The sequence below is a fragment of the Zalophus californianus genome, chromosome 10, assembly GCF_009762305.2.
Source record: "Zalophus californianus isolate mZalCal1 chromosome 10, mZalCal1.pri.v2, whole genome shotgun sequence".
Classification (NCBI taxonomy): Eukaryota; Metazoa; Chordata; class Mammalia; order Carnivora; family Otariidae; genus Zalophus; species Zalophus californianus.
Window position 1 is genome coordinate 42,124,202 of NC_045604.1, and position 19,096 is coordinate 42,143,297.

A 19,096-nucleotide genomic window follows, 5' to 3' on the forward strand; every position below is an offset into this window, starting at 1 on the left:
CATCTTCTTTATCTATTCCTCTACGGATGGACACTTAAGTTGCTTCCATGTCTTGACTATTGTAAATAATGTTGCAATAAACGTAGGGGTGCATATATCTTTTTTTTTTTTTTTAAGTAGGCTCCACGCCCAGCGTGGAGCCCAGTGCAGGGCTTGAACTCACAACCCTGAGATCAAGACCTGAGCTGGGATCAAGAGTTGGATGTATAACAGACTGAGCCACCCAAGCACCCCACATATATCTTTTTGATTAGTGTTTTTTCTTTCTTTTAAAATTTTATTTATTTATTTGAGAGAGAGAGAGCACAAGCAGAGGGAGTGGCAGGCAGAGGGAGAAGCAGACTCCCCGCTGAGCAAGAAGCCTGATTTGGGACTTGATCCCAGGACCCTGGGATCATGACCTGAGCTGAAGGCAGACACTTAACCAACCGAGGCACCCAGGCCTCCCTTGATTAGTGTTTTCATTTTCTTCAGACAGATACCCAGTGGTAGAATTGCTGGATCATATGATGGTTTTATTTTTATTTTTTTGAGGAAACTCTATACTGTTTTCTAGAGTGTTTGTACCAGTTTGCATCCCCACCAACAATGCAGAGGGTTCCTTTTTCTTCACACCCTTACCAACACTTGTTATTTCTTGTGTTTTGGAATTTAGCCATTCTGACAGGTGTGAGGTGATATCTCATTGTGATTTTGATTTGCATTTTCCTGATGATGAGTGATCTTGAGCATGTTTTCATATGCCTGTTGGCCATCTGTATGTCTTCTTTGGAGAAATGTCAATTCCGATTCTCTGCCCATTTTTAAGTGGCTTTGCCATTGTTGTTGTTATTGAGTTGTGTGAGTTCTTTATATATTTTGGATATTAACCCCTTATTGGATATATGATTTGCAAATATCTTCTCCCCTTCAGTAGGTTGCTTTTTTGTTTTGTTGATGGTTTCCTTTGCTGTGCAGAAGCTTTTTAGTACGATGTAATCTGAGTAACACATTTTGATAAAAGTCCTCAGGTGATTCTCAAATGCAGCCAGAGTTGGATCCACTGCTTCCAGAGATGGATCTGTAAGAACCACCTGAAGGTACTTTGACCAAATGCTGTTTGGAGGCATTTGTTGGTGAGGCAGTTTTGTGGGTTAAGACGTTGCCTGCAGTAGGCTGAATCATGGCACCCAAAGATATTAGGTTCTAATCCCTAAAACTTACAAATATTATCTTATTTGGAAAAAGTGTCTTTGCAGATATGATTAAATTAAGAATCTTAAAATGGGAAGATTATCCTAGATATTTTGAGTGAGCCCTAAGTACAATCACGAATATCCTTGTAAGAGGGGACAGAGGGAGATTATGCAGACACAGAGGAGAAAGTGATGGGAAGATGGAGCAGAGAGACTTGAAGATGCTAGCCTTGATGATTGCGGTGATATGACCACAACCCAAGGGATGCTGGCAGCCACCAGAAACCAGAAGAAGCAAGGAAGAGATTCTCTCTAGAGCCTCCACAGAGAGCACAGCCCTGCCAATGCCTTGATTTTGGTCCCATGAACCCGATTTCTGACTTCTGGCCTCTAGAGTGATGAGAGAGTAACTGTGTGTTGTTTTAAGCCATGCAGTTTATGGTACTTTGTTACAGCAGCCACAGGAAACTACCTGGAGAGGCCCTTTAAGCTGCCAAGTCAGCATTACCTTATGGGTAACATCCCCTAGCCCAATACATAACTCACGTGAATCCAAGCCATCAACCAACTGGTCAACTACTATTAATGAGGGGACCAGCCCCATACTAGATAAAATGGCAGTTACAAAGCAGGATGGGCAGCAGCGTAGGGCACAGATGGGACTGGAGTTGAGTCAGCAGACAGGGCTGGCATCCCTTGTGGTTTTCTACCTACTGGTCACATGATAATCAGAGGAACTCTACAGAGACCTGGAAGAGCTTATCTAGGCAAGGAGAGGGGGCTGGGGGAAAGTGGGCAGAATCCCCAGAAAGAATAGAATAGTTTGAAGATAGGACTATGCCAAAGATTTTGTGGAAACAAGTGCAAGACAAGCTTGGCTGGAGCCAAGGCTTGAAGTGTGGAGGTTGTTCTCAAGCTTCAGTGTGCTGAATTGCTGAATTATTGAGGAACGTTGTCTAGGAATCTGTACTTAATACAAGTTCCCTGGGTTATTCTTGTAGATGATATACTGATTACATTTTTAGAAACATTGAGTTCAGGTCATAGATAGAGATAGAGATAGAAAGTAGAAAAATTGGTTAAAGTTAGGCTTATTGACTCTTGAAAATTAGCAGAACTTTAAATATTATTTAACTATGCAGCATTTCTTTTACAGCTATACCATATCTTAAATTCTTATTTCCATCAAATATGTATGTATATATATGAATTTAAAAGTTAAAGGCACTGCAAGGATTTTAATGAAAATCATCAGTCCCCATTCTACCTCTCTCTATCTCAGATTCCCAGAGGCAACCTCTTTCAACGCTTTTAGTTGTTGATTCTGATGTTTAGCTTCCATACTTCCAAATGGCATATGCGTATCACTACTTCTTGATTTTTCAGTTTGAGGCATTATCTACTGACTTTCCGTCAAGACTAATGATTAGCTTTTCCATCCATTTCCCTGTCCCTTTCAACAGATTCAATTCTCTCCCTCCATCTTCTCCTAATAGCTCTCTTACAATGTTTGGTTAAGTAAAAAATCAGTGTGTTGATCTAGGCAAAATTGTTCCCAGCCAAGCCATATGGTGATTATGACTATATTTGCTTCATTATATAACTTAGATGTCTCTTGGAATAATAAATTGCTTAGTTTTAGTTTTCCAGGTACCTGTGGCAGAGACAGTTAGCTGTGCCCCAACATAGCTTTCTCCCCTTGTTCTGGAGTAAGAGAGTTTGTAGGTATACATTGAGCCATCCAGCTAAAGCTACGGTTCCTAGCCTCCCTTGGGTATGGTCACTGTGACTGAGTTGTGCCAATAGGAAGTGAGCAGATATAGCAATACCCGGGACATGCCCTTAAAGGTAGGAATGTACCTTCCTCTTTACCTTTCCTCCATTCTGCTACAGAAATGCAAATGTGATGGCAGGAGCAAGATCAGCCAATTAAGACTCTAAGGTAGAAGTCACATGTTGAGGAATGAAGAACAATGTGATTGGAGATGAGTGCCTTACCATAAGAAAGAAATAGGCTGCCATCTTGTTTGAGTTTCTGCCCCTCTGGGTTTCTTTGGGGCCTAACTGTGTTAACAGCTGCTATAATGTCTAGGGGCAGATTTCCGTGAAGCTAGTGGAGTTCAAGCTTCAGGGTTTCTTATTTGCACATGTCTCTTTCAAAGGCCCTGGTAGGGACCCTAGACATTTTGTATTTGTGGTTTTATATTCTTTTCATTAAATAAGCCCCCTTACCCCCCAGTTATATAAGCTTCAGGCCCCTCAAAGTGGATCCTATCCCTCTCTGTATCTAAAGTAGAAACTACTAGCTCTCCACCAAAATCCATTATGCCCTTCTTTGGATCTCAGTTAGGCTACCTTTCCCAGTCTATCTTCTGGTTAAGTATGGTCCTATGAATGGCAGTAATGTGTGCTGCCTTCAGGCCTGGCTCATAAAAACCTCCTCTAGTCTCCTCCATGCTCCCTCCACCCCCTATTCTGGCTGACTGGGAAGGTGACAATTAGGGTGTCCTTGGAAGGCATGTTTTGAAGATGGCAGAGCATCCATGAACCAGGGTCACTGATGAATGTGTGGCGAGAATTATCACCAACTTCAATGTCTGCCCAGGACTGTTAACACCAAAAAGAAATAAACTTGTCTCTAAACCACTGATTTTTTGGGGATATATTTGTTTCTATAGATTAGCTTACCCAAATACAGTACCTATCATTAATCAATTCCCACCCTACAGAACCCTAAATCTCATTGCAGCATAGTTAATCTTATCAGGAAATCTATCAGTTCCTTCCAATTATTTCTTTTGGAAAGTTTTCTGGAGATTGCTGAATACCTTCTCTAATCAGTTTTCCGGCTAGTTCTACCGTATAGCTATTAACATTTATCATCATTTTAGGGAATTCCCTTTGCTTCTCTCTTGTGTTGGAGCCTATTTTCTGGATCCTATGTCTTTATTTATTTCTTATTTATTCTTTCATTTTGCTGTGACATATCTTCCAGTAGTTTTCTAAGAAAGAATGCATGAGAGATAAAATTATAGAAGTTTTGAATGTCTGATTTGTATTCTTGTTTTATATCTAATGTTTACTCTTAATTTATAGTTTGGTTGAGTACAGCATTCTAAGCTGGATAATTTTTCTTTCCAAATTTTTAAGGCATTGCTCTACTGTCTTCCAAGTTGTTGCACGCAAGTTCGGTGCTATTCTTACTTTTTTTTTTAGTATGTGATCTGATTTTCCCTCTGAAAGATTTCAGAATACTGTCTTTGTCCTCAGTGTTCTTATGTTTAAACAGTATGCCTTGATTTGGGTCATTTTTCATACCTTCAGATAAGCATGCAGTGGGCTATTTTAAGTTAGAAATTTAAAACTTTCAGTTCTGGGAAATTTTGGGGTTTTTTTTTTTGATAATTTTTTCCTGTTCTCTTTTTCTGGAAGTTCCCATTATTCAGATTTTGGCCCTTCTGGAATGATCTGATTTTTTTCTTGGGGGATTTTCTCAATATTAACTTCTAGCACTTTTGTTGAAATTTTTACTTCCTGATTGTATTTTAATTTCCAAAAGTTCTTTCTTTTCCCTAAATCATTATCGATCAGTCTTACTTCCCCCCCCAGCATTATATTCTTGTTTCTTGAATGTAATATCTTTTATCTCCCTGAGGACACAATTACAGTTTTAAAAAAAATGTTTTCTTCTGCTTCTTTCAGTGTCTCTTTTACCTCTAAATACCTTTTAAATTTCTGTTTGTTTTGGATTTTCTCTGCCATGTTTAAGGATTTCTTCAAATGTCTTGCAATTCTTGGCTAACTTTTCATATAAAGGAGAGAGATATTAAATCTTTTTGGAACTTCTGAGAGATTTCTTGACCAGTGGGCCTCCCTATTGCCAATTTCCTGGCAGACCTCCAGATGTCAGTATCTTAGGACTTTATCATGGCTCAGTTTCCTTGTAAAAAATCATCTTATCTCTTGCCTTGTAGGCCAGTAAGACTGGCTGCTTAGGAGGGAAAAGGGCCTGTGGTGGACATGGAGCTCCACCTTCAAAGAAGGCCTTGTTGAATCAGCTTCTGGGAGTGTGGTTAGTACGTAGTCTTCAGGTGTCATTTCCTTCATGGATAGTCTCAGCTGCAGAGAGCCCCTTCCAGATTGTCCTTCCAGGAGTGGCCCATATCTAGTAATTGATCAAGGTGGAGATATAAGGGCCTGGCATTTTTTGGCCCACTGTGGGACGACTTTGTTGGACCATTTCAGCCTTAGAGCTCCCTGTGGAGTTGACTGAGGCTGTCAGACTATTTTTCCCTCTGCCCCATCCCTTTCCCTTCTATAGGTGTTGATCCCAGGAGCACTCCCTAATAAACTTCCTGAACAGTAAACTCTTTCTCACACAATCTGCTTTCTGGATGACCCAACTTGCAATAGCTTCTTTTTTTTTTTTTATTTAAATTCAATTAGCCAACATATAGTACATCATTATATTCAGATATAGAGTTCAATAATTCATCAGTTGTGTATAAGACCCAGCACTTGCAATAGCTTTTTAAGGAGCATTCCATAAAAGTAGGTACTAAGAGGGGATTTGGGAGCTGGATCATTCACCTCCTATTTAAAAATAAGGATCCCATCATTGGTTATAGGTAGGCACAGAGAGTCCCTGGTGCAAGTCCAATGGTTAACTTTCACCAGTGGTGAATTGGATAGTGTACCAGTAGAAGAAAATGCACTAGCTGGTGCTATACATCAGGTGTTTGAAAAATAAGAGGGAACTAATGCTATAAACACAATTGGATTATGTATTAGTTTTATATTGCTGCTGTTACAAATTACCACAACCTTAGTGGCTTGTACAATTCAAATTTATTCTCTTGTAATTCTATAGGTCAGAAATCTGACACAGGTCTCACTGACCTACCTATAAGTTGGCAGGATTGCATTTCTTTCTGAAGACTCTAGGGAAGAATCTGCTTCCTTGCTTTTTATAGCTCTTAGTAGCTGACTATATTCTTTGGCTCACAGCTCCTTTCTTCATCTTCAAAATCAGTAATGGTACATGGAGTGCTTCTCATTTTGCCATCTCTAGTTTTCTGCAGCTTAAAAAGGATCTCTGCTTTTAAGGACTCATATAATAAGATTGGGTCCACCTAGATAATCCAGGATAATCGCCCCATCTCAAGGTCCTTAATCTTATTCACATTTGTAGCCATTTTTGCCATTGTAAGGCCACATATTCATGAATTTTGAGGATTAGGACAGAAATCTTTGGTATGCCATTGTTCTGCTTCCACAGATGGCTATTGCTAAGCTTTATGAAGTGTTAGAAAAAGAAAGCAAGAGACTGAGAGCAGTTAACATCCAATTCAAACCATGTGAAAGCCTCCTTGTTTCATATAAAGAGGATCTCATCCTACAGAGGAAGTGCAGAGAAAGTGGAGGCTAAGGCCCAATACTTAATTGTCAGAGTGGCCAATCTCTAAAGAAGGCTAAATTTCCAAACACGGCAGGTCCGCTATGCCAAGGTCAGGACCCTGGTTGGGAAAAGATGGGACTCTGCCACATGGATATCTGTATCAATGTCCCCCAAACTCAACTTCTCAGATTTCTTTGAACTCTCCGAGCCTGTGGAATTTGGCCACCATCCCTGTTAAAAGCTAGCACTCCCATCCTTGCTTGAAGATAATGCAAGGATATCCCTGCAGGATAGAATGTGTTCCCTTTCCCTCAGGATCTGTCCCTGCTTCTTCCTGGCCATTGGGCCTATAACTAGAGTTAAGTCACAGGACAGCCCAGTCAGGGACATGGTAGCTTGAAAGGGGGAGGAAAGGGAGACTATCTCCCAAATCAAGCCAGCATATACTGGAAGGAGCCAGAGGAATACACTAGACCAGATTCTGAGAGTGCTTAATCGTGAATACCAGAATGTAAGATTGAATATGGGAAAACACTGATTTGGAAATGCTCATAAGACTTATAATTTAATCAGATGGTGTAAACTTGCTGCTGTAATGGCTCCTAGAAACATACAAAAAGTGATGGCCCACCTTCATGAGGTCAAAATGCCAGCATGGTTCATCATAGATGGTAGAGAAAGAATTAAAAGACTCAGGGATGCAGACATGCTGAATGGATATACCAAGTGAGGCTGGGAAGCTACACTAGATGAAGATGCACCATTTAAAGAATGCACTGACAGAGAGGCACCGACATTACTGTTGGATGTTGGTTCATCTCTATGGGCCAGAGTGGGTGGTAGGAGGGACCATTACAGAACTAGGCTCACTGATAGCAGAGGAAATAGGACTCCAACACGGCCAAGGCCAAGTGGCATTACTTATCCTTCAGAAGCTGTTTATGGATGCAATAATTGTAATGCCATTATTGTGGATACAACTATTATAGTGAGCAGCAAGTTCAGAGTGGTAGCCAAAGAGGCCTAACCCACAAAGAGTTGTGGAGATAGTTAATGGACCACTGTATCCTTAGGGGCAGAATATATGAGCAGCAAACAAGAGTACTACTCAACTTGTGTCAGCAAAAGAAACCATGGCTAGATGATCAGGACAGTTACCCCACAAAAATTAAGCTCCTTACTTGGTTTCTGGATCTGAGCTAGTTTTCAGACACAGGGCTCATTGACTGAAGGAGAGGCCATGTCCCCAAGAAGAAGGACCCTGCAACACCTCTGCACATATATAATGATTCCACTAGTCCTTCCCCCCAAAAAGATCTATAATGATTTACTCTGATAATTATACTCTGAAGAAAGGAAAATACCCAAATATTTTATGGATAGTTAGACATAGGGTTTGAGTTGACATTGATACTCAGATACCTGAAATATCACCAAGGTCCCCCAGTTAAGGTAGGCATAGGAAGACCACCTAGTAAATCAAGTCCTGGCCAAGGTCTAGCTCTCAGTGCTTCTACTGAGTCTTATGGACCCACCTGTGGTCATTTTCCCAGTCCCAAAATGTCTAAATGTCTAATTGGGATGGATATAGTTCATTGTAAAGTGGAAGTGGTGCATCAGATTGAATATGACTAGAACCGGAGGGCACATGCAAGCTGCTCAGATCTCACATCATCTACCATTATTTCACAGGGGGTCCCTCTCTTAGCTCACACTTACAGCCACATGGGAGAATCCTTTATGACTAGCTGACAGAGAATGAAAAGCTCAGTCTTGGATTTTAGACGTGTGAGCTTAGTGTCTGGTCTCAAGCCAAAATAGGCAGAGTAGCTGTACGACAGCCTCCCTTAGGGATAGCCTGGAAAGACAGAGGTGAGGGAAAATCCTTCCGGTGGATGGAGCTCCAAGTGTTACCTCTGACCATCCACTCTGTGTGGAAAGAGAAATAGCTCCAGGATATATATAGACTAATAGGTAGTGGCAAATAATCTGACAACTGATCAGTGACCTAAAGGGAGAAAGACTGGAATGCTGGGAACCAGGGTGTCTGGGGTAGAGGCATATTGATGGACATGTGGGAACATGTAAAAATTATAAATATCTTTGTATCATATGCTAACACCCATCAGAGTGCATCTATGATGGGAGAGACACTAAACAAGCAAGCTGCTAAAATGACCCAGACAGTTGATGTCAGTCAGCTCCTGTCATCAGCCACTACAGTGCTGGTATGATGAGAATAAGAATGAGGTGGCCATGGTGGCAGATACTGAGGATAACCTGGGCTCCCATTTGCCAAGGCTAATCTAGCTGCTACTGCTACCAAATGTCCAACTTCTACAGCAAGAGAAACCAATACTTGCCCTCAATTTAGCACCACTCTTCCAGGTAGCAAGTTGACTGCACTGAGTCTCTTTCACTCTGGAAGGACAAGCAATTTGTTTTGACAGAAATAGATACTCATTCCGAGCATGGATTTGCCTTTCCTGTGAATGCCACTCTCTGGGGATGTACACAAGATCTCAGAGAAAGTCACATCAGATCAAGATATCCACTTTACAGAAAGGGAGGTACAGGAGTGGATCCATCATCATGAAATATATTGGTCATACCTCATGCTGGACGACCTAGAAGCCAATAGGATGGTAGAGCTTTGGGATGGCCTACTAAAGAAACAGCTGAAGCTCTAGCTCAGCGGTGATATTTTTGAAGATGAGGTGTCGTACTCTAGGATACAACATACACCTTGAATCAAAGACCTTTATGGTGCTATATCCTAAATTGGAAGAATTCATGGGTCCAGGGACCGAGAAGGATAAAGGAGTGGCCCTGCTTATGATCACTCCCAATAACCCACATAAAAAATTTGTGCTTTCTGTGCCTACAACTCCAGGTTTTTCAAGGTTAAAGGTCCCCATCTCCAAAGTGGGAACATTTCCACCAGGGGACTCAGCACGAAACTCCATACCTTGAGCTGCCACCTGGCATTTCAGGCTCCTCAGGTCCAGGGATCAGCAGGCAAGAAATCACCATCTTGACAGGGATGATTGACTCTGGTTATTTGGGGAGGTAGAGATGCTACTACACAATGGAGACAGGGAGGAAGGTGATACCTGGGCACCTCTTTAGTATTCCCTTCCTTAACTGTGATGGTAAATGGACAAGTACAGTAACCCCAAGGGCAAGGTCAATAGAGCTCAGACCCTCAGGCCTGAGGGTCCAAGTTATGCCAATAGCTTGAACCCAGCAAAGGTGCTAACTGAAGATGAGGGAACATCTCAACATCCGCAACAGATAGTGGCAGAAGGAGACATTGCATAGAGGTCGGGGCCCTTAGAGCAGCTGCAGGAGCGGGAGCTGTAATCCATTAATTTTCCTTCTGAACTATAATTTATCTCATTAACCTTCCTCTTGTAAGTCTCCCCCAGGAAGAGAGGCCCATGAGAACTGTGGCAAATTTAGCAGCACTTTCCCCAACAAAGTACTTCCCTGAAGTCCTCCCCACATTCTGGTGATATGCATGGGGATCTCAAAATGCATTAGGACAGAGAGAGCTTTATCATTTCATTATCTTGGATATGGCTACTTCTTGGAATTTCATGTAATATGCAGAGGGCATGTGCTTCTTGTCAATGCTATCTGTGATGGTCAATTTTATGTGTCATCTTGACTGGGCTAAGGGAGGCCCAGAGAGCTGGGTGTGTCTGGAGGGTGTTTCTGGAAGAGCTTAGCACTTGAATCCATAGACTGAATAGAGAAGATTGCTCTCACCCATGTGGGTGGGCATTGTTCGATCCTTTGAGGACCTGAGTAGAACAAAAAAATGGAGGAAGGGTAAATTTGCTCTCTGCTCCAGTGGGGACATCCATCTTCTCTTGCCCTCGGACATATGTGCTTCCACTTCTTGGGTCTTTGGATTGGGGCTTACATCATTGCCTCCTCTGAGATCTTTGGGTTGGACTAGAATTGCACCATGGCTTTCTTGGGCCTCCAGCTTGCAGACAGCAGATTGTGGGATTTCTCAGCCTCCATAATGGTGTGAGCCAATTCCTTATAGTAAATCTTTCATGCACTCTTTTTCTCTATCCTATTGGTTCTGCTTCTCTGGAGAACCCTGACTAATACATTATCCATCCCCCATCCCAGTCCCAGCTCCCACCACCCCTTCCACTCCCATTGCACCCAGACATACAAAGAGCTCAGCCACTTTCAAACAGTCAATCAACCAATCAACAGGTATTTCATGAATGACTTTGCTCATGGACTATGCCTAGCATCCCCAGTCCTGAAATCAGGGCCTGGAACTTTCTAGGTGCTCTATACATTATTTTTTAAATAAAAAAACTTCTGGGTATACTTAGCTGCTAAATGAGCACTGTGGCCCTGACTGTTGCTATTTTAGGAGGTTGGAGATATATGAGGCTGGAGAAGGAAAGATGTCACAAAGAAAGTAGCACTTCTTCTAGGCCTTGAAAAGTACATAATGTCTACACAATTGAGAACATTTGGAACTAAAGGGGACTCATTCATTCATTCAGCACATAAATACCGGGTATTTGCTTGGTGCTTGGGATGCGGCAGTGAACAGAAGAGAGAAAAACAATGTCTGTCCTCAGGGAGCTCCCATTCTTGTGGCGAGAGACAAACAATAAGTGAGTGAGTTTGTGGTCTGTTAGCAGGTGTAGAGAGCTTTGGGGAAGAATAAAGCAAAAAGAGAATGCTACAGAAGGTCAGCAGGGTGGAGTGGGTGCAAGGACCAGGTTCCCAGACGTGAGATAGGGAGCCATGTGGATCTTTGGTGAAGAGCATTCAGGCAGAAGGAATAGCAGGTACAAGGGCCCTGAGGTGTGTGTATGCCTGGTCTACGTGGCTGGCTCAGAGTGAACTAGGGCAGAAAGAATAGGGAGGTTGGAGGTTCAAACTTTTAGTCTGAGTGAGAAGGAAAGCATGGAGGGTATATTAGTTTTCTTTTGCTGTGTAACAAATCACCACAAACTTAAGGGTTTAAAACGGCATAAATTTAGTATCTCACCCTGACACCAAGGGTCAGGATTCTGGCATGTTTTCAATGGGTCCTTAATTCAGGATCTCACCAGGCTGAATCAAGGTGTCAGTGGCAATTGCAATCTCCTCTGAGGTTTGGGATCCTCTTCCAAGTTCACTGATTGCTGGCAGAATTCAGTTCCTTGTTGTTATAGGGCTGAAATCCCCACTTTCTTGCTACCTGTTAGCCTGGAGCCATTCTTAGCTCCCAGAGGTCACTTGCTATTCCCTGCCACCTGGCCCTCTCCACAGCATGGCTGTTTTTGAGGGCATCTCTGCTGCTTTGACTTCCTCTGTTTCTGACTTCTGGACCTTTGAAAAGGACTCACCTGATTAAACCAGGCCTGCCCCCACCGGTGGGACCATTTTAGGATTTCGCCTACCTAAGAGGGCTTGAGCAGAAGAAAGGCACGGTCTGACTTATGTTTCAGCAGGATGGCACTGGTGCTGTATTGAAAATAGACTTGGGGGAACATAAATAGAAACAGGGTGACCAATTAGGAGGCCATCATGGGGCATTGGGATGGAGAGGGCTGACAGCGTGTTGAAACCATTGCATGGCTAGGGAATGCCTAGAAGCCTAGCAGGGGAGTCTAGACTTTATCTTGGTGGCAAAACTGAACTGGGGAGAAGTATAACTTTAGATTCACCCAAGCATAATTGCTCAGACGCTCCTTTGCCTCATCCTGTAAAGGGATCTGCCTGTAGTAAAAGCATGATGGTTACCGATGGAAAAGAGGTGGAGCAGAGGTGAGTTGGTGTGCCTGGGTTTGCTGAGGATACTGCAGCCAGGAGTGGCAGGTCACACACCTGACATCCCCCCAAAATCTTCAAGCTCCGACTCGGGCCAGAATCTCCATTCGCCTCCTGTCTTAGGACCTCCCATTCCTCCTTCTTTCCTCCTGTCAAGGAAAGCATGTCCTAGGATCCCACGAGATGGAAAGCAGAAAAGGCTCCCAGCCGTGGAAGGCAGAAACAGTTTGAAAAGCACAGCAGGGATGTGCCTGTGAATATCTTCTAGTCTGAGACGTGTCACCTTTCCATGAGGAGAAAGAAAGAGAATGAGGAGGCATATTTGAGGCAGGGTTGGTGAAGGCTAATGTGGAACTCGGTGTGAAAGGATCTAGCCCAGAGCCTGGCACAGAGCGGGCCCTCCATCCAGTGATGTTTACTGGGGGCTTGCTCTATGGGCCAGGTGACTAACACGTCATCCTTGCCTCAAGGAGTTCGGTTTTGTTGAACACAAGTTTTCAAATAGCTTGTGTGCGACAAACAAACACACGTGTGTGTGTGTGTGTGTGTGTATGCCTTCTGAAGTCAGGCTGTGTGGGTTGAGATCCTGACTCTAGCACTTAATTGCGTGATATTATGCCAATCACTTGCCCCTCTTTGAAAATGGGGTGATAATAATAGTACCTGCCTCAGAGAATTTGTAGCAAGGTTGCATGAATGACGTAAATGAACATTTGTAGTGTTTAGAAAAGCATCTGGAATATAGGTATGCTATGTAAGTGCTTGATGCATAAAAACGTGTGAATCTTAAAATCTCAAATGATGTCTCCTCATCTTGTGACATTCTTTCTCAATTCTTGGAACCGCCTTGCACTGGGTGCGAACAGAACTGAAGGGGTCCTCCTTTTTGTATGAACGAAGGAGAGAGTGTTCCCAGGCCAGCCTTCCTGGGAGAATGTGGTGGCTACCTGAGCTCAGCCCAGAGCCCGGCTGCCTGGCTGGCCAGCATGTGGCCTCCAGGCTCCACCCTAGACCAGTAAAGCCCCGTTGCTGGGAATAAACTTTTAAAATGTCCTCAAGAGCTTTTACTTTTTAGTATTTATTTTTTTAAAGATTTATGTATTTATTTTAGAGAGAGAGAGCGAGAGCATGTGTGCTCAAGTGGGGGGAGGGGCAGAGGGAGAGAATCCCAAGCAGACGCCCCACTGAGCAGGGTGCCCATTCATGGGGCTCAATCTCATAACCCGTGAGATCGTGACCAGAGCTGAAACCAAGAGTCGGACGCCTTACTGACTGAGCCACCCAGGCACCCCAAAGCGTCCTTGGGAGATTTTAATATCTGATGAGCTATGGTGCTTACTAGTAATATTGATTTGTCTTTCCTGCCTGTGTTTAATTTTCACTTTTGTCTATGGAGAGTGAGTGTGCATACGTGTGTGAGGTAATCCTTTGTCATCCACCTGCTGTGACAGGGTTTCGGTAACAACTGGTTTGGATATAGGCTTTTGTACCAAAGCTCTTTCTATTGTCAGGCTGGTGAATAAAGCTCATTATTTATTTCTGTTCTGCTGTTAAGACATAGAGATCTTTCTTGTTCTCTCATTCTCTCTCTCTTCCTCAAATGTGGGAATGATCACCCTTTCTGACCCTTTTCTATATCCCTTTCTGAGTCAGGTAGAAATATTTAAGGGCCAGCAGTGCTGATAATAACTGTTCTGGGAGGTCAGAGAGGGAAGTAGAAAGACAAGGCCTGAGCTTGGTGTGAGGAGAGTGGGAGAGCTTCTGAAAAGTGGAGAAAGGAAAGTGCCCCCCGCCCCCAGGAGCCCTCCCAGTCTCCTGGCACTGCTAAGGGGACAGTCAAGTTGAGTAATTTAGAGGGGCGCCTGGGTGGCTCAGTGGTTAAGCATCTGCATTTGGCTCTGGTCATGATCCCAGGGTCCTGGGATCGAGCCCCACATCGGGCTCCCTGCTCGGCGGGAAGCCTGCTTCTCCCTCTCCCACTCCCCCTGCTTGTGTTCCCTCTCTTGCGCTGTGTCTCTGTCAAATAAATAAATACAATCTTTAAAAAAAAAGTTGAATAATTTAGAATTGCATCTTTAGTGGGCTGTTAATCTCCATCCCCACCCTCCTCAGAATGCAAATGGATAGCTCAGAACAGAGCTGTCTGTCTTTCGGACCCTCCCCAATTGTTTTGTTTTGGCTGATGGGCGGATTCCCAGTTATATAACCCCTTCACCATTAGATGAAACCTCATTATTCTGCAGTGTGGTGTTCCTCAGGTCTGGGTTCACATTGAGCTACCTGAGAGGAGCTGGGAACGTGCTGTTTCTCATCATTTCCACCCAGCAAGAGAATTGGAGAGAAACAGCTATATCTGCGTCAGTTACAGTGGGGGTCCTTGGGGGCTGTTATATAATCTTCCAGAGACAGTGGAGTGGGGTGGGCCTTGCGGTGCACCAGTGGGTGCACTTGCTCAGACAGCGTCTCGTCCTTACTACAAGTCTTGAGTAAGTAAGTTCTCTTTCAAACCCAGGGGATTTTCGAGGCATATTCGTATGCGGTCGGGTGAGGCAGGGGGACTTCTAAATTGACTTGAGATCTTCTTGCCCACGGATAAGCAAAATAAGAAAATGAACGAAAACAAAGCTAGGCTTTCCTTCCAGGCCCGGTAATTGTTGTGTTTTGGGTCCTAAAGGAGCTCTGATCCAGGCCAATCAGGTCACTAGCACAATAACCCTTGAATCCGAATATGAAAACCCTGAGTCTCAGAACAGATGCTCAGCTCCAGAGGGAAGCGGAAGCGTTGGTGAGATGTCTAGGCCTGGAGCCCTCTGAGGCGATTAGGGTGGCAGGATGGCACAGTGGGGGACAGAATGGAGGGCTTTTGGGGTAGCAGAACTGGTTTGATTCTGCTCTGCCACTTACTAGTCGTATGATCTTGAATGAGTCACTTCATCCATAGGATCCATCCAGGAAAACAGAAGCCGCTCTTAGTCTTTCATCAGAGGGTATTTAATTATACAGACAATGGAAGAGCTAAAGAGACAAACAGCACGTCAGGGCAGCGGGGCTTGGGGACCAGCACGGCAGGAAGCTGCTGCCCCCTGAGACCCAGAGGGGGGTGTCTTATCAGAGTTTGGAAGCCAGGGCTGTCTTCGGGGAGCTGGGACAATGAAAAGAGGGAAGGTCAAGGGAGAGCTAGAGTAATGGGAGAGACAAAGAATAGCTGGAAAAGCCATTCACAGCAGAGAGAGAAGAGGAGAACTCCCCGGGCTTCTTGCTTCCTCTCACCCTCCAATCTGGCACAAGTGCCCCACTGGCAGGGCCTGCTAGAGGGCAAAGGAGCATGGGAAACGAGTCTTCTGTGATACAGGACAAAGCAGGGAAAGGGCAGGGAATGGATCTAAGAGCAAATAGGTACATGGCTTGCACAGCCTCTAGTGTCTCTAAATAAATTGTATCTAATGATTAATCACTAACTCCTGCCATCCCTGGGGTCAGGCATGGAGTGAGACTGGCCAAGAAACACTCCCAGTTGTCTGGGAGGGGAAGGGAATGCAGTGTTTGCCCCGATACGTGCCTCCTGTGCATTTAGCACCTCTGCCCTCCGACTGTCCATTTAGCTCCAAGTGGCCGGGGGTGGGCTCAGCTGCCAACTGAATGTAGCTCAGACCGTATTCTCTGCGGGAAGCCTTGCTCCAAAAACACTCTCTTAGTTTGGGTTCCTCCAAAACCAGCCTTGGGACGGGGTCCTGGGTGCAAGTAGTTTCTTTGAAAGGTGATCCCAGAAAATAAGAGGGAGGACATGGGAAAGGGAGAAAAGCCAATAAAGGGTGGATGAATGAGCAGATTCCTGTGGGCAACTGGGTTTGGTCCTGTGGGAGACCCTCTGAGAAATGGTGTGGAATTCACTTAAGAATCATCCTACCAGCGAACAGGGAGGCTGGAGCTTTACTCCCATCCCTCACCGGTAGAGGGTTTCCACCTAGAGAGTAACTTTTCCTTGACTTCTAGACTGTCTGGGGTGGAGCAAGCTCCCTCAATGCTGGAGAAAGCCCTTTGGCAGAGAAGCAGCTTAACGGCATGCTGGGACCTGTCTGCTGCACCTGTGGGGGAATCCAACAGGTAGGCCATGGGAAGCATGTGCCATAGTCACTGAGCCCCCCCAAAAATCCCTAAAGTGTGTTATTAGGTAGTAAGAGGGGTCATTCTCACCTTTGCCTCTTGGCTCCGGGCCCTGGGTTATCTGACTTTGGGGAAGTAACACCGTACATTGGCCATTTATTTCATCCTATAGATTAGCATCCCAACCTTACAGGCTGTGGGGCCCAAGCAACATGGAAAAGAGACCGCGCTACTAAAGCTCTGGTCATAGGTGAATGCAGCCACTGCCAAAACCTTGGTAAGGTAGGGAGGAAGCGAGGGGTCAGGGGGCATAGAAAGAAGTACCCCGATCTCTCTCCTCCATTTCTTCCCTCCCCAGTCTCCTACTGGTGCCTCTCATTGGCTGAGCTCAACCGGAAGCAGAAGGAAAGTTTGCCTGGATGATGCAATCCACAGGGGTCCATCTTCTGAAGAACAGCGCAGGGCGAAGAGAGCCAGAATGATGGGGCAGAGAGGTGGCAATGAGAACACAGTCTGATTGCTTCCAGAATGCCTCTCTGCTTTCCATCCATTCCCACCGTCATCGTCTTTGTTCCAGCCTCGTTATTCCACCCCTGGACTACTGGGGCAAGCTCCTAACCCATCTCCCTGTCTCCAGTCCACCATTCCTAATGTCTGCGACACAGAGTCCTTCCATTCCTGTTTCAGAGAACTCCAGTGTTTCCCATTCTCTACTCATTACTGAAGATGGCCAGGACAATTCCAAGACTTCACATCTTATTTCTAATAAGGAGGATAGACATTAAGAAACTAGAAATGGATAATTTCACCATAAGAGAGATGTGGTTGAAAAGATGTGTAAATTTGACTCTTTAATGTCTTGGCATCATAGTCGAGGCTGTTCTCAGTCCAAATTTTTCCTTCCAGACTTGTTTTCTAAGACTTGTGTTCTACTGCATTCTTCCATGTGCCTTGGGTCCTAGCCCTGCTGATTGCCTGACATCCTTTGACAGCACACACCACCCACACTGAGAATTCTAGGTCTTTGCTCTTGCTGTTCCTCCCGCCCAGAAAGCCCCTCCCCAGCCGGCCTTGGCGGATGGTCTGATCAGCTGCTCACAGTTAGTTGAGTCAGAACACCAAACCTGTAAGACCTCATACTCAGAGTGTGGTACCTAGATTGGCAGCATAGCAGCACCTGGGAGCTTGTTAGGACTGTAACTCTCAGGCTCACCGTACCTAGAATCAGAACCCTGCATCTGGACCAAATCTCCAGGTGATTCCCATGTGCTTGAAAGTCTGAAAAGCAGCAGATGTTGTCTGAGCAACCGAAGTGGGGCTTGTGGCTTGAGTAAGGGAGCTTGGCTTCTTACCTTGTCTCCCTAGAATAAAGGGTTAGGGGGGCTCTGTTTTTAGTTAGTTATAAACCACTTGTGTTCTTAGCTCTGAAGTTATGAGGGGGCTAACAAAATGGCTAAGAGAATGAGCTTTTGCATGATACAGCCATGGGTTCAAATCTCTGCTCTCCCACTCACTAGCTTGGGGTTTTAATAAAGGCAGTTAACCTCTCTCGGTCCCAATTTTCCAAAGGGTAATGTGTTAATGATATCATAGCATAGATGTAAGGATCAAATTAAATCAGATGTGTTCACTGTTTAATAAATGTTAACTGCATTTGTTATTTTGCAAACCCGTGAAGCAAAGTCACTGGTCAAGAAGCCCTTTTGTGGGAAGGTCTTGGCCATTTAACTAGTGGTGGGAGGAGCAGGTCTTTGGTGATATAACAGGAGCCCAAGGGCGTAAGAGTGGCAAATCAGAGAAAACAAAGGTGTATCCAAGAGCAGTTTAGTCTACCTGGCTGAACAGATGCTCTCCTAACAGAATGATGTCTGCAGGCACTATCTGGAAGGTAGGCGGTATCCTGGTGGGCTCCCTGGAGGTCGTGTTACGAGGATTGGTGACCCCTCCCCTTAAGGTATAAAGTCAGTGATACTGTACCTGATCTGACAGGACTAAAATGGAGATAGGCCACCATCCTCCTGGATGGCTCATCTCAAATAACTGTTACCATCTAATATCTTCCTGGTACTCTACTACTTACAAATCACTCACATTTCCGTCATCTCTTTTAATTTGGAATGTGACAGGGTTTAGCATGCCGTTCAAGTCTCTCGTGACTGCCCCCTTCTGCTGATTCACACAGGAAAAACAATCCAGTCCAGAGTAAAAAACAAACCTCGAGTGTGTCTCCCCAGACCCTGACATTTTGAGTAAGAAATAGAAGGACTTGGGGGCTCATGGGGTGTTTTCATCCCTCCTTCCTGCTGAAGGTTGTGACTTGGGGAAAGAAGGGAGGTGGTGGGTTGGGAGGGGCTGGCTTTGTGGGGGGCTTTCGAAGTATGGAATTGGTGGACTTGACATACCAGAGTGAGGGGTTGCTGGCACGAGGGAGTGAAATCTCAGGAGGTGTGGGGTTTTGGCCTGGGTGTTTGCCAAAACCATCTCGAAGACTTTAAAGGGGCATTTGCGACTGTGGAGAAAAATGCCCAGAAAAAAATGCAAAGCTCAATGTGATCAATGGCACATGGAGCAACATTTCATTTTCAAATGAAAACAAGAAGGGAGGGGCTGGAAACATTGTAGA

General features: G+C 44.6%; 1 long non-coding RNA gene across 2 annotated transcripts in view; it reads left to right on the forward strand.

The window, feature by feature from the left end:
• Window positions 1-18,790, forward strand: part of LOC113932988 — an 88,563-nt gene extending 69,773 nt beyond the window's left edge. For both annotated transcript variants that reach the window (XR_003523194.2, XR_003523195.2), the window contains exons 5-6: window positions 16,363-16,473; window positions 16,832-18,790. This is a non-coding gene — a long non-coding RNA (uncharacterized LOC113932988). The remainder of the gene's footprint in view (window positions 1-16,362; window positions 16,474-16,831) is intronic.
• The last annotated feature ends 306 nt before the right edge of the window (window positions 18,791-19,096 follow it).